This window comes from Cebus imitator, unplaced genomic scaffold (genome assembly GCF_001604975.1).
Source record: "Cebus imitator isolate Cc_AM_T3 unplaced genomic scaffold, Cebus_imitator-1.0 Scaffold66, whole genome shotgun sequence".
In the NCBI taxonomy this organism is placed as follows: domain Eukaryota; kingdom Metazoa; phylum Chordata; class Mammalia; order Primates; family Cebidae; genus Cebus; species Cebus imitator.
The window spans coordinates 231,318-245,908 of NW_016107381.1; positions in this window are offsets into that span (position 1 = coordinate 231,318).

The following is a 14,591-nucleotide window of genomic DNA, read 5'->3' on the forward strand; positions in this document are numbered from 1 at the left end:
CCCAGGATGGAGTGCAGTGATGCAATCTTGGCTCTCTGCAACCCCAGCCTCCCAGGGTCAAGCAAGTCCCTGCCTCAGCCTCCCTAGTAGCTGGGATTACAGGTGTGCGCCACCATGCCTAGCTAATTTTTGTATTTTTAGTAGAGATAGGGTTTTGCCATGTTGCCCAGGCTTGTCTGGAACTCCTGATCTCAGGTGATCCACTCACCTAAGCTTCCCAAAGTGCTGGAATTACAGGCAAAGCCACAGCACAAGGCCTCTGTTTTCTATGCTTCCCAGCTGGATTATGAAGCAGTCCCACACTAGCATTGGAATCATTCTGCCTTATCTGGCTTCATGGAAGGAACTTAGCTGCAGTTGGATATGCTTTGGGTTTTCCTGATGTTTTCTTCTGCACAAAAGTAAAATTCCTTCACGCAGAATGAACGATACTTGGTTGTAAAGGTTTTGGTAGGGCTGCGACTAATTACAAAATGTATAAGTAGAGTATAGGTAAAATATTAAAAGTATATTAGTATTCTAGATGTCCAGCACCACATTCATAGGTATAAGAATTAAAAATTTATTATTTTAATGTTTAAGCCACAGTCCTCTTTACCATAATACTTTTTCAACTTTATCCTCTATGCTATAGTTAAACCAATTTTTCTGTTGTAGAGACTGAAATCTGTCTTCTTAGAATTAGGTAGCAATTAATTTCTTTTTTCTTTCTTTTCTTTTTTTTTCACTTCATAAATCCTATTCAGGTTCTTTACCTTTTTTATGAGATCCCTCTGTATCAGACTATACTGCTTTCAAATCTCTGTTCTTCACATCTTAGGTTGGTACCCTATAAAAATTACTTCATCCATCTAATCCTCAAATATTTATTTTTAGTATATCATAAAATATGCTATAAAATATACTATACTATAATTCATATTTAATGTATAATACAGTAGTAAACATAATTGTTAATTATTATGTAATTAATAATTAACAAAATATTAGTATATTAATATAAATATAATTAATCATAGGGACAATCTCAGAAGATTTGCCCTTAGGTTTAAACTATGTAACAATCTTAGCACATTCTCTGGAAAATAAGCAATCAAAACATTTTAATGATTCTCCTCTTCCTTCTTATTTACCAACACTCCTCCCAACCACATCTCTCACATCTTCCCATGGCCCTCAAGTGTCACATTTTTTTTTTCTTAAGACAGAGTCTCACACTGTCACCAGGCTGTAGTGCAGTTGTGCTGTCTTGGCTCACTGCAACCTCCTCCTGCTGGGTTCAAGCAATTTTCCTGCCTCAGCCTCCTGAGTAGCTAGGACTACAGGTACACATCACCTTGCCCACCTAACTATTGTATTTTTAGGAAAGACAGGGTTTCACCATGTTGGCCAGGATGGTGTCTATCACTTGACCTTGTGATCCACCCACCCTGGCCTCCCCAAGTGATAGGATTACAGGTGTGGGCCACTGCACCCAACCAACATTTTAAAATAAAAATGCTGTGCAGAGCAGTCCTTTAACCAGGTGAGCCACATTTAAACTTGTAAGCCACCACACCTGGCCTCTATTTTCTATGCTTCTGAGTAGATTATGAAGCAGTCCCACCCTAGCATTGGAATCATTTTGCATAATCTCTCTTCATGGAAGGAACTGAGAATTGGGCCAATATTAAGTTCATACCTTTTTTGCAAGTTATGCTTATGCTAATATAAATAGCATTCCCAATTTGGTAGTTGAGGGAAATCTTTGGATTTCTGGGATTCTTGGAGCTTAGATTATCTAGAATAGATGGTAAAATGAGGGAATATTGCTGTCAGAAATTATGATAGCCAACATTTATGAAATATAGGGAATGAACCATGAAGAACTGTGAGCTTAATTGGCTTGAGAAGAGACAGAATAGAGTCTCTTAGGGTATGAGCTGTCTGGATATTACTACCATGCAAAACATATTCCTGGATATTTTTCTCAGTGTAGATCATCTTTATTGGCACTTGAGGGCACTTGAAGTTTTAATCAGACCCCTACCCAGACATACAGGCTTAATATTCTCAAGATCCTCTCTAGGAGATATTTTTTAGGCATTCATCTCTGAGAATCTCTTGTTCAGTCATATAATTTAAAATGCTGCTGTGTCTCTGGAATAAGAGAAAATAGTAGATAGCTGTTCCTCATGAGACTTAACATGGCTCTAGGATTAACTACTCAATGATAGACCCCTTCTTCATGATATTGGCTCTTTTAATTACTCTTTGCAAAATTGTTGTTATTGTTTAACACTTAAGGATACTTTGTTCCAAGAGAAGTAACCAGGCCTTTTTGGAGAAACTGCTAAATTTTCTGTTTAGGGTGTAAATGTATACAATGAATTGATAATACTTTGTTTGGTTTCTCACTGGATAACACTGGATAACATATCTAAAAACAATTACTGCAATTGATTGTAGCACACTGACTATGTAGAAGTCCATATGTTCCTAATGATATTACAAAAGAGAGAGAGAGAGAAAGTCAGAAATTTCATGTATATATCTGAGTGTTGTATCACCCAGGAGATCTGGAGAGAAAACTGAAAAGGCAAGTTTCAATATCCCTTAACTTGATTATGTTTCTGGTATAATTTGTGTTGACTAATAGAATATCTCACTTCTAGTTTATGGATTCTTTAGTGCTGTTCTTTTTGTTTTTAATCTTTCCCAAAATGAATTTGTTGAATCCGCTTGTTTTCAGTAATTTCTACTTCACTTTTAATTTTCTTTTCAAATTGCAGCAAATATCACTCCAAGTAAGACAAACTAGCCTTTTGACTACACATTCTGACAGCCTCCAACCTGTAAGATCTTACAGGTACAATTTTAACAAGAACAGAACATTCCACTGAAGAGCATTTTATTGCTCTGTGACATCATATTCTCTGAAATTTCTACTCTGGTTCTCTCATGTTCCATCTTAATTAGTACAAATATAGACTCCCACAGCAAATTTCAAATTTACTATAAAGACAACCCTGGCAGTACAAAATAGTTTTTGTCTTGTTTTTATTTAAGTAACTATCATATAAGAATGCCATTGGCTTATGCATTAATTTACCATTCCTTTATTTGTTTGTACCTAAAAGCAGGTCACATGCTCTTTCTGTCAAACATAGATCATTCAGTAAAATAGAGACCAATGTCAATTCATTATAAAAAGAGAAATATGCCAAGAGTTTTTAAAAAAGTGATGTGTATTATAAACTGTACTCATTATAATCACGAAATTATATTTCACAATAACAATCAGGAAAGTGACAATAATATTAATTCTAGGTGTTGTTTTTCCATATGCCCTTAACAGTGTCAAATGCCTTAAATACAATATTTCAGTTGTACTGACAGCAATGTTATAATAAAGCTTATTATCAGCTTCATTTCATTTAAAAAATTGCTAATTAGAAAAGCAACTTCACATGTAGATATCACACAGCTAGTAAATGTCAGGGGTGGGGTGCCAAGCTGGCCTAAAACTTTTCTAATTATCAAAATTACTAGTCATTATTAGAATGTACAAGAAGAAGCTTACTATGTATGCACAAAATAGGAAAGGTAACTAGCTCATCAGAAACTCAAATGCACTTCTTATATTAAAAACAAAGATTGGTAGAAGTTCAACTTTTTTATTGATTGAGGCAAAACCTGTAAATATTAAATCATTTCTTCCATAACTATTACTCACAAGTTTATTGATACTTGGTGATTGTCATAAACACTGATTGCTTCCTAGGAAAAACTAGCTAAGATTAGTAATACCTGTCTTTTGTCAAATATGTCTTCAGAAATATGTTTTATATTTACACTTATAGATACATAATAGTTTTACATATTTACGCCATGCATGTAATATTTTGATACAAAAATTAAAAGAAAAAGAAAAAGAATTATTTAAAAAAATATTTTGGAGAAAGGAGGAAAAAGAGAATGGTAATAGAAATGGCTCTTAAAATAAATCTATTAGTCATTATTTGTTTCAGTATATGTAATGAAAGATTAACAACTACAAGTTTAAACCATTGTTTCTCAAAATGTAGCTCTCCATTGAGTAGATTTCAGATTTTGTATGTCTGGTCTCACGTCCTAGTAAATCGAAATTAAATTTTGAGGCCTGTAAGCGTAGATTATTAACAAGCACCCCAGGTTATCCCAATGCATTTGTTTGAGAATCGATTCTTTAAATTTCTAAGGTAAAATTAACATTCAGCCAGATTAAATTATCATAAAAATGCAGCAACTAGAAAATGTTTAATAGGCACCTTATTAAAAGAAGCTTTTCCTTTCAAACAATGAGGACTCACAATCCATTAACACCCCATCTGTGCCTGCTCAATTCACATCTAGACTTAAAAATAAAAACAACACTTACATAGAAGAGCCTCGGGCCAGAAACAAAGTTCACAGGATTTTAATAGTATCGTAGGGTTCAAAATATATGACATTGAATTAAAAAGCAAAAACATAAGTAGAGTTGGGAGATGGAGGAGAAAAAAGATTTTCCTTTTTTCCATTTACAGAGAGACAGCAATAAAAATAAAAGAGCCTTGCTATTCATTTTGAACTTCTGAATGTGGTAACTTCCAGTGAATCTTATTTTGATATGCCCCCCCAAAATCATTTAATTGCTTTGACTTTTGCTTCCTAGAGAGAATGAATTCTTTAATAATAACTTTTAAAAAGCTATAATTTTATTCTTGATCTTTGAATGTTTCCCACTAAGCCTATTTCATGCTGATGCAGGGCTAGCAGCCCTCCCTCCTATTATCATTAATGAGGCTAAGACTCTCAGTAATGGGAGAATGACCTTGTTTAAACAGTAATTATTCATCCAATTGACTCTGATGAAAATGTGTGGAATCATTAATGAATAAATGATTACACAACAGATACCAATAGTGAAACAATGTTTATAATGAAGAATGATAGAACCCTTGCATCCTTTCTCTTTAGAGTATCCAACCTAGAGTGGATAGTCATTTAATTTACACTTATATAAAGCAGCTTCTTGGCATTTCAGCCAAAGGGTTATGTCAGAAAATAGTTAATGGCTGTCTATAGTTTTAAAGAGCTCAGTAGATTTGCTGCATGACCAAGCATCATACACATGGTTGAGTTGACTATATTATCTATAATAGGACTTACTATGGTCTATAGCACCTGGTGTTCATACACAAACCTAAGTTTATGATGCATGAAGATAATCTAAATTATTCTTGCTGTGGTAAGTTTTGCTGCTTTCATGCTTCAGTGTTTTAGGGGATTTTCTTCATCAAATATTTGAAAAATGGGTTCAATAATTTGGGAACAGATAAACATTTCACTATTAGACATTTCAGTGCACTTGATTTATATAATTTTCTATGTCATTTTATTTTTATTAAAAATTATTTAATAGATTTTTATTTGAAATTATACAAACATAAAATATTCCTTAATTTTAAATGGCTACTTCTCAATCAACACAATTTTCTTTTTCTTTTTCTTTGTTTTGAGACAGAATCTTGTTCTATTGCCCTGGCTGGAGTGCAGTGGCATGATCTTGACCCACCTCAACCTCCACTTCCCAGGTTCAAGCGGTTCTTGTGCCTCAGCCTCCCAAGTAGCCAGAATTACAGGCACGCAACACCACACTTGGCTAATCTTTATACTTTTTAGTAGAGACAGGGTTTCACTATGTTGGCCAGGCTAGTCTCAGACTCCTGACCAGAGGTGATCTGCCCACCTCAGCCTCCCTAAGTGCTGGGATTATAGGCTTGAGTCTCCAAGCCTGGCCAACACAGCTATTTTCTAAACAGTCTCTTTATAGGCATGAATATTAATTGTTATAAATGTTAAGATGGAATTAATAAGTTTTTAAACTACATTTGTGTATTTTTCAGATTTCTTATAAATATGTGTTAAATTAAATTTAATATTTCAATGACATTTTACCTTCTAGATGCTTTTTTTAACCCAATGATAACAAATTAATTTCCTATCATTCAAAATGTTTGTTCCCTCATAATCTATCTTTTTTTTTTCTAAAAGAAACACAAGATTAGGTTTATATATTATAGGTAGTTGTTTCTTTTCAATTTTAGATACTATCAAAATGTCAGATTCAACAATTTATCTTACATATGTTTCCATCTCTCCAGGACAGAGGCACAGATACTGTATTTTCTGAGGTAACATAAACATATAAGGTTATGTTTCTTATTTTTATATTTATAATAATGCTCTAGTAACTGGATAAAATTATAGGAGTGGTGATACTACAGTTAGGTTACACAAATGTCATGCAATTCTAGTTTATATTCTTATTTTATATAAATTACCTGGATTTGATCACTACTCATTATAGTCATGTACCAAAATATCAGATATACCACATAAAATGTACAGTTAATTTGTGTTAATAAAATATATGTAGTATTATCAATCAAGATAGTTGTCACTTTTTTCTGAAGTTGCAGTTTTCTATATTTATTACTTTGTAGACAAAATATTACATAATATTTTAAAAATTACAGAGAATATACTGTTTTTATATTATGTCTATTTTTCTTCTTTGTGACATTACAAAAAATAAATTTGATACATTGAAAACAGTACTACATATTCTTATATAACTTACTTAAATCTCTTCAAATGTAGCAGCATAGACCTGTGAGTTATGAGATTCTTGCCAAACACAAAGTACACACAGCTGAACATAACAGAAGAATAAAAATTAAAGTTAAAATTGTAAAATCTGAAATCTCCTTTTTGATGCTATTTTTTAATCTTTAAATACATATCAATTTGATGCATAATGTTTGGTTGCTAAAATATTAATATTTCATTTGTTTACATTTTGTTTTTAATCTCTAAAGACTTAGAAAAATCAATTTTAAGTTAATAATAAGACATGCTGTGGGCTGAATGTTTGTGACTTCACAAATTTATATGTTGAAATTGTAACCCCTTAACGTTATGGTATTAGGAGTTAGAGCCCTTGGTATATACAACCATACCTTCAGATACATTATGGGCTCAGTTCCAGACCACCACAAAAAGGTATTCATCACAATATTGCAAGTCCCACAAAATTTTGGATGCCCAATGCATATAAAATTTATGTTAACACTATGCTGCCTATTAAAGGTGTGCTGGGATAATGTCCAAAATTGTACACACCTTCATTAAGAATACTTTATTGTTAAAAATTTCCTACATGCTGAGTCTGACTGACAGACTCTGACTGAACGATGGATGACAGAAGTATGCAGACACAGATGTTTTGCCTGCATGAGCACGGTCAGGGGACAACACAGCTCACAGATCTTGAAGAGGCAGCCTGGCCATAAAGCCCTGATATGCTGAAAACATACATCATCAAACATTCTGCATTTATTTAGTACAGATTAAATGACAAAGGTCTCAAGTAAACATCATTAGTGGGTAATTAACATTGCCGGACTCCCCATCCCCCTCCACAGTAGAGAGCAGTTCCGCGCACTGATGATCAAAGGTCAGTCTTAGGACAACAGGAGTGAACAAGTTATTTAGATAAACTCCCTTACATTCCTTTGTACCTACTCCTCACTTAATTGCCTATGGGTAAGGACAGCTGCCTTCATCTCATTCCTTCCCAAATCTTTGCAAAACCTCTCAGCCTTCTAAGAAGGTTTGCATCTTTCTTATAGTGTTTCCCACTATGCTGACCAATCTCCAACACCTATAATCATCCGAGCCTTCAGTGAGTGCTAATCCTTTCACTGGTGAAGGGTCTTGTCTTAAAGTTGATGGCTCCTGACTGATCAAGGTGGTGGTTGCTAAAGGGCAGGGTGGCTGTGACAATTTCTTGTCAATGTGACAATGATATTTTTCACATCAACTGACTCCTCCTTTCACACACACCAAAATGGTTCTGTAGCATATATTTTTATATTTTGTCCTCCCTCTATGAATCATGAATATTCATAATGGCTTCCAAAATGGTAAGTCCTTTCCAGAAGGGTTTCAATTTACTTTGCCAAGATCCATTAGAGAAATCACTACCTATGCCAGCTAGAGCCTTACAAAATATATTTCTTAAATAATAAAACATGAAAGTCTAAATGATTCTTTGATCCATGGACTTAAGAATGAATGTTGTGGTAGTAGTTATGGAAACAACATTAACCTCCATGTGCATATTCATCTGAGTTTTGGGTGACCAGGTGCATTGTCAATGAGCAGTTATATTTTTAAATAATTTTTTTTTCTCAAAAGTAAGTGTCAACACTGAGCTTAAAACATTCAGTAAACCCTGTTGTTCTATCATCCAGGTTTTGTTGTTTCATTTACAGAGCACAGACAGAGTACATTTAGCATAATCTTTAAGGCCCTTAGGATATTTGGAATAGTAAATGAACATTGGTTCAACTTAAAATCACTGACTGGATTAATCCTAACAAGAAAGTCACCCTGTCCTTTGAATTTGTAAAGCCAGGCATTGAGGTCCCTCAAGCTATGAAAGTGATAGATGGCATCATCAAATATAAGGTTGTTTCATATTCTTTGCACAACTATTATTTAGTGTAGACACTTTCATCATTTTTGTTAACTAGATCTTCTGTATGGCTTGGTCCAGCTTTCACATCAGCACTATTGCATCAACCTGGACCTTTAGGTTATTGCTACAGCTTCTTTCGTTCAAACTCATGAGCTAGCCTCTTCTAACTTCAAACTTTTTTTCTGCAGCTGCTCCCCTCTCCCAGCCTTTATAAAATAGAAGAAAGTAAGAGTCTTGCTCTGGATTAGCGTGTGGCTTAAAGGAATGTTGCAGCTGATTTGATGATCTATCCAGACCACTAAGACTTTCTTTATATAAGCAATAAGCTTGTTTCATTTTATTATCATTTGTGTGTTTACTGGAGTAGCACTTTTAATTTCCTTCAGGAACTTTTCCTTTGCATTCCCAACTCAGCTAATTGTTCAGCACAAGAGGCTTAGATTTCAGTCTATCTTGACTTTTGAAATGCCTTTCTCATTAAGCTTAATCACTCAGCTTTTAATTTAAAGTAAGAGATTTGTGACTCTTCCTTTTATTTAGACACTTAGAGGCCATTGTCCAGTTATCAGTCAGCCTAATTTCCAAATTATTGTGTCTCAGGAAATATGGAAGACCAAGGAGAGATGGAACGACAGGGAATGGCTGGTTAATGGAGCAGTCAGAACACATACGACATTTATCAGCTAAGTTCACTGTTGCATATGGATGTAATTCATGGTGACTCAAAACAATTACCATAATAATAGTAAAGATTATGAATCACATATCATCATAACAGATGTAATTATAATAATAAAGCTTGAAATATTGCACAAATTTCTGAAATGTAACACAAGAAAATGAGTGACCACATGCTGTTGGAAAAATGGTGCCAATACGCTTAAGATAAGCTTGCCACAAATCTTCAACTTGTAAAAAAACAACAAAAAAAAAAAAAAAAAAAGCAGTATCTGTGAAGAATAAAGAAATGAAATGAAATGTAACAAAACAAAGTAGGCCTATAATTAGGTCATGAGGTGGAGCCCTCACAAATGAGATTAGTGATCTTGTATGAGATCCCAGTATGGTCTAGCTTTTCTTCTGCTATGTGAGGACACAGTGAGAAGACTCTTGTCTATTATCCAGAAAAAATGCCCTCATTAGATACCTGAATCTTGATTTTGGAATTTCTAGCCTCCAGAACTGTGAGAAATTGATTGTTCTTTAAAGTATCCAGTCTATGGTAGTTTATTATGGCCTCCTGAACTTTCTAAGACAGGTGGTTTTCATCCCAACTTGAAAAGTCTTCCACCTTGCTCTTTTCCTTAGAAAAAAAAATTTGAAGAATGTGCAGATAGATGCAAATTTCAGTTGTTAGCTTTTTAAAATTTTTTATTTATTCATTTTTTATTATATTATAAGTTCTGGGGTACATGTGCATATCATGCAGGATTGTTACATAGATATACACATGCTATGGTGGTTTGCTGCATCCATCTCCCCTTCATCTACATTAGGTATTTCTCCTAATGTTATCCCTCCCCAATACCCCACCATCTGTTATCATTCCCCTAGCCCCCCAGACCCCAACAGACTGTGGTGTGTGATGTTCCCCTCCCTGTGTGCATGTGTTCTCATTGCTCAACACCTGCTTGTGAGTGAGAATAATCGGTATGTAGTTTTCTGTTGTTGTGTCAGTTTGCTGAGAATGATGGTTCCAGCTTCATCCATGTCCTTGCAAAGGATAGGAACTCATCATTTTTTATGGCTGTGTAGTATTCCATAGTATATATGTGGCACATTTTCTTTATCCAGTCTATCATTGATGGGCATTTGGGTTGGTTCCAAGTCATTGCTACTTAAACAGTGCCACAGTGAACATATCTGTGCATGTGTCTTTATGGCAGAATTATTTATAATCCTTTGGGTATATACCCAGTATTGGGATTGCTGGGTCAAATGGTATATCTAGTTCTAGATCCTCGAGGAATCGGCGCACTGTCTTCCACAACGTTGAACTAATTTACACTCCCACCAACAGTGTAAAAGCGCTCCTTTTTCCTCCACATTCTTTACAGCATCTGTTGTCTCCAGATTTTTTAATGATTGGTATTCTAACTCGCGTCAAAAGATATCTCAATGTGGTTTTAATTTGCATTTCTCTAATGACCAGTGATGATGAGCTTTTTTTCATGTTTTTCGGCTGCATAAATGTCTTCTTCTGAAAAGTGTCTCTTTATATCCTTTGTTCACTTTTTGATGGGGTTGCACTCCAGACAGATTAAAGATTTAATCATAAGACCTAACACTGTAAGACCTAGGTAGTACCAATCAGAACATAGGCATAGGCAAGGACTTCATGACTAAAACACCAAAAGCAATGGCAACAAAAGCCAAAATAGACAAATGGAATCTAATTAAACTTAAGAGCTTCTGCACAGCAAAAGAAACTATCATTAGAGTGAACTGGCAACAAAGAGAATGGGAAAAAATGTTTGCAATCTACCAATCTGACAAACGGCTAATATCCAGAATCTACAAAGAACTTAAACAAATTTACAAGAAAAAGTTGTTTAACTTTTTATTGTTAACATAAGCATTTATGTGGCACATACAGCAAATAAAAAATATCTTTACCCCAAATTATTTAAAACATAGTCAATCTGAAGTAAAAAATTGCAACATTTCATACTTTCTTTCGATATCTTAAACTTTTTAAAAAAAATTAGTGTATCCTTTTTTTGGATCACATAAACTTTCAATGATTTTTAACAAAATGATTTTCCCTTTCTTTCCTTGTTATTTGTTGCTACTTCTCTGTTAAAGTGCAAAAACTAGCTTTCTTCTTCTGTATTTCTCTCTTCTCTTTACCTAGTACTGGCAAATATAAAATGAAGCAACAGTACTTTTATGTAGGTGTTATCACAATTAAAATATAAAATATATTAAGTATTGAAAAGTTGTTCTTCGTTGTAATTCATCCTTAATATTTAATCTAAGGTCTTGTAATGCAGACAATATAATAAATTGTTGATGAATAGTTTTATAGCTGATGACATTATATCTGTTTCTAAACATTCTTTTTTTCTGTAACCAAGTCAATTCTGTTTAAGTCCATCCTTCGTTTTATAGCTCCTAACATTTTGAAAAGATTTTTATAAAAGAGCTTTAAAATATTGCATAATTTTATGGTAATCCAATCATTTTTCTTAACTCCAGGTAAGATTCCCCTAGAAATTTCTTAAGATGTAAAATCATAACCTCCTGTATCATGTTTCTGTGCCCAAGGCTAGATTTTATGCAGTTCATCTCTTACCATCTGTCTTGTTGAATCATAACCCAGGCAGCTGTAATCAATTACAGATCAAATCAGAGATTCCCCTGATATTTTAATATAAAATGACTCTTTTGGGGTCCCAAGAGATATGTATCTTATCAGATGAATACAGAGCTGAAAGTTACTTATCATTTGTTAGAACAGTGATAACAGAAGAAATCTTGATTCAAAGATATGGGTGAGACAACTCATTTGTGTTTTCTGCTCTGATGATTCAAATCAAATGAATATCAATCATTTTTATATGATGTGTAAATTTTCTAACTTATTTGTCTTCAGGAAACATTGGCTAATTTGCCCCAAATTTGATTATTAATAAAAACATTTTTGTTATATGCCTAAAATCCTCATTCTATCTCTGCTTTATTCAAAAATTCTAGCTCACATCACAAAGTCTTTAAGCTTAAGCATATACACATCAGAGCACATGAAACTCCTTAGAAAATACTCAGCTATAACTCAGATAACAGAACCATTATTTTTGAAGTAGTTTTTCACAAGATTTATATATATCTGTTGTATATCTTCTTCATTTAGTTGCTTAAATTGCAAATGCTTCTGAAAATTCGATTGAACATGACTGCATCATAATATATGTTGTGAAAGCATGATAAATTTCAACTGTTCAAACATCTCTGTGAGTCTACTCATCTCATAAAACATTGATCACATACTTATTCTAGATTTGTCTTAAGATTTATGGAGTATAAATTGGCAACATTAATTAGATTTTAATGCCTTTGAATCTCACTTTGATTATACAGATGTGGAATGATCAAATTATGTAACAATGCAGTTACTAAGTATAGACATTTTAATAAAGTGAATTCACTATACTGTTCAGTGAATTATTTCTAATTTCTAGATAGGTTCTTTGATTATTAGCTTACAGACCTAAGAAAGTTGTATCGTGGATTTATTTCAGTCTATATATTCAGAAACTAATAACATGCATCCTAAGTATAGCACCAGAGGTGAAAAGATTAAAATGATAGAAAATTCTGACTCTACTTACTGAAATCTAATAAGTAATTTGCTTTCCTACTTTATTTTTCTCATGTGAGCAAAACCTTTAGTCACTTTAAAGCAATGCTTCTAAACATGTTTTCTTTTGTTTTCTTTCAATTCATATGTTAGATTCAGGGATATATGTGTAGGTTTGTTATAATGATACATACTGTGTGATTCTGAGGTTTGGGGTATAATTCAGCCTATCATCCAGGTAATGAACATAGTACACAATAAGTACTTTTTCAACCTTTACCTCCTTTTCTCCCTCCCCCATTTTGTGGTCCCCATTGTCTAATGTTCATATTATGATGTCCATATTTAGCTCCCAGTTGTGAATAAGAACATGAAGTATTTGGTTTTCTGTTTCTGTGCTAAACAAGACTTGATGAAGAATAATCAGAAGCTACAAATGTAAATTTTGCCTTTATAACTTCCTGAAAAAGGTTAAAAGGCTAGTTCTGGAAGATGATATTTGGGAATATTGTAAAAGTTCAACCATTGAAAATGTCCTTTTATGAACAATTTTATCAGAAAAATCTGAAAGACAAATATCTTAAATGAATGTCTTGACCAAAAATGATTTATGCATCTGTAGAGTTAGGGTGGAGGAAATTGAACATTTTAATGTACTAACCCCCATTCTGAACATTAACTTTTGTCCAAATATGTTCATCAAATAAGTGAAATGCATTCTGTTTGGTTTCTTTTGATTAATGTCACAGTCTAGTTCTTTAAATAATAAAAGCTATCCATTTTTATTTCTTAATCATGGTTATATCTGTCATTTTTGCCCTGAAACTTGAGAAGACATTACATTTAATTCAATTCTAAAGCAAAACTTATGCAAATATATTTCTTTGTATTATCTCCTAACCCATCTAGCCCATGTCTTTCAATCTTGTAAATTTCATTGAATCATTTTATTACATGTAGCATTTTAGATTTATTTAGGTCTTCTCTTTTAATTTAATATCTTTTTTTTTAAATTATTTTTCTGAGTTACAATATTTAAAAATGAATAACTTGCCAGAAGAAAGAACAAGAGAATCTCTTAAGTTATTTTCCTGCCAGGCTTTTTATTAAGTGATCTTTATTGTATGATCAACAAAATAAATTCATCTGAGGTGTCCTTTAAAGAGATTAAATGACCTTATTTCCACTTTATTTTTTGAAATCCCAATTCTGAGATCACTACCAAAAAATGCAGGTTTTTAATAGAGGGAATGACTTAAGATTCCCACAGATACTTTGTCAATGTTGGAGACAATGAATCACATAACCTGGACTAGAATTCCTATGGGAGAAAAATGTGACTTTGTAACTTATGGAGGCATTGTTTCATAAGAGACACTGGTTGAGAAGCTAAAAGTGTAAAACCTAGGACCTATCTATAATGATCTTTAGAACTTGGAATAAATCACTGCCCTCAGTTTCCACACTTGACATTAATCTAATGTCTATTGGGAAAGGCAATGAGTTAAAGCATAATTAAAATTCTGCATGTCTATGAAGCCATCATGAGTTTGGCTATGTTTTCATTTTATATGTACTCTTATTACTTATTTTTCTTTGAGTCCTTAAAAAATTAAACATTAAAAAAAATTATATCAACTTTAAAATGGAAAAAAAGAATGCCTTGCATAAAAAAAAAAAAAAAAAAAAAAAAAAAAAAAATCACTTTAAAAAACAAAGCAATGCTAAAAAAAAAAAAAAATC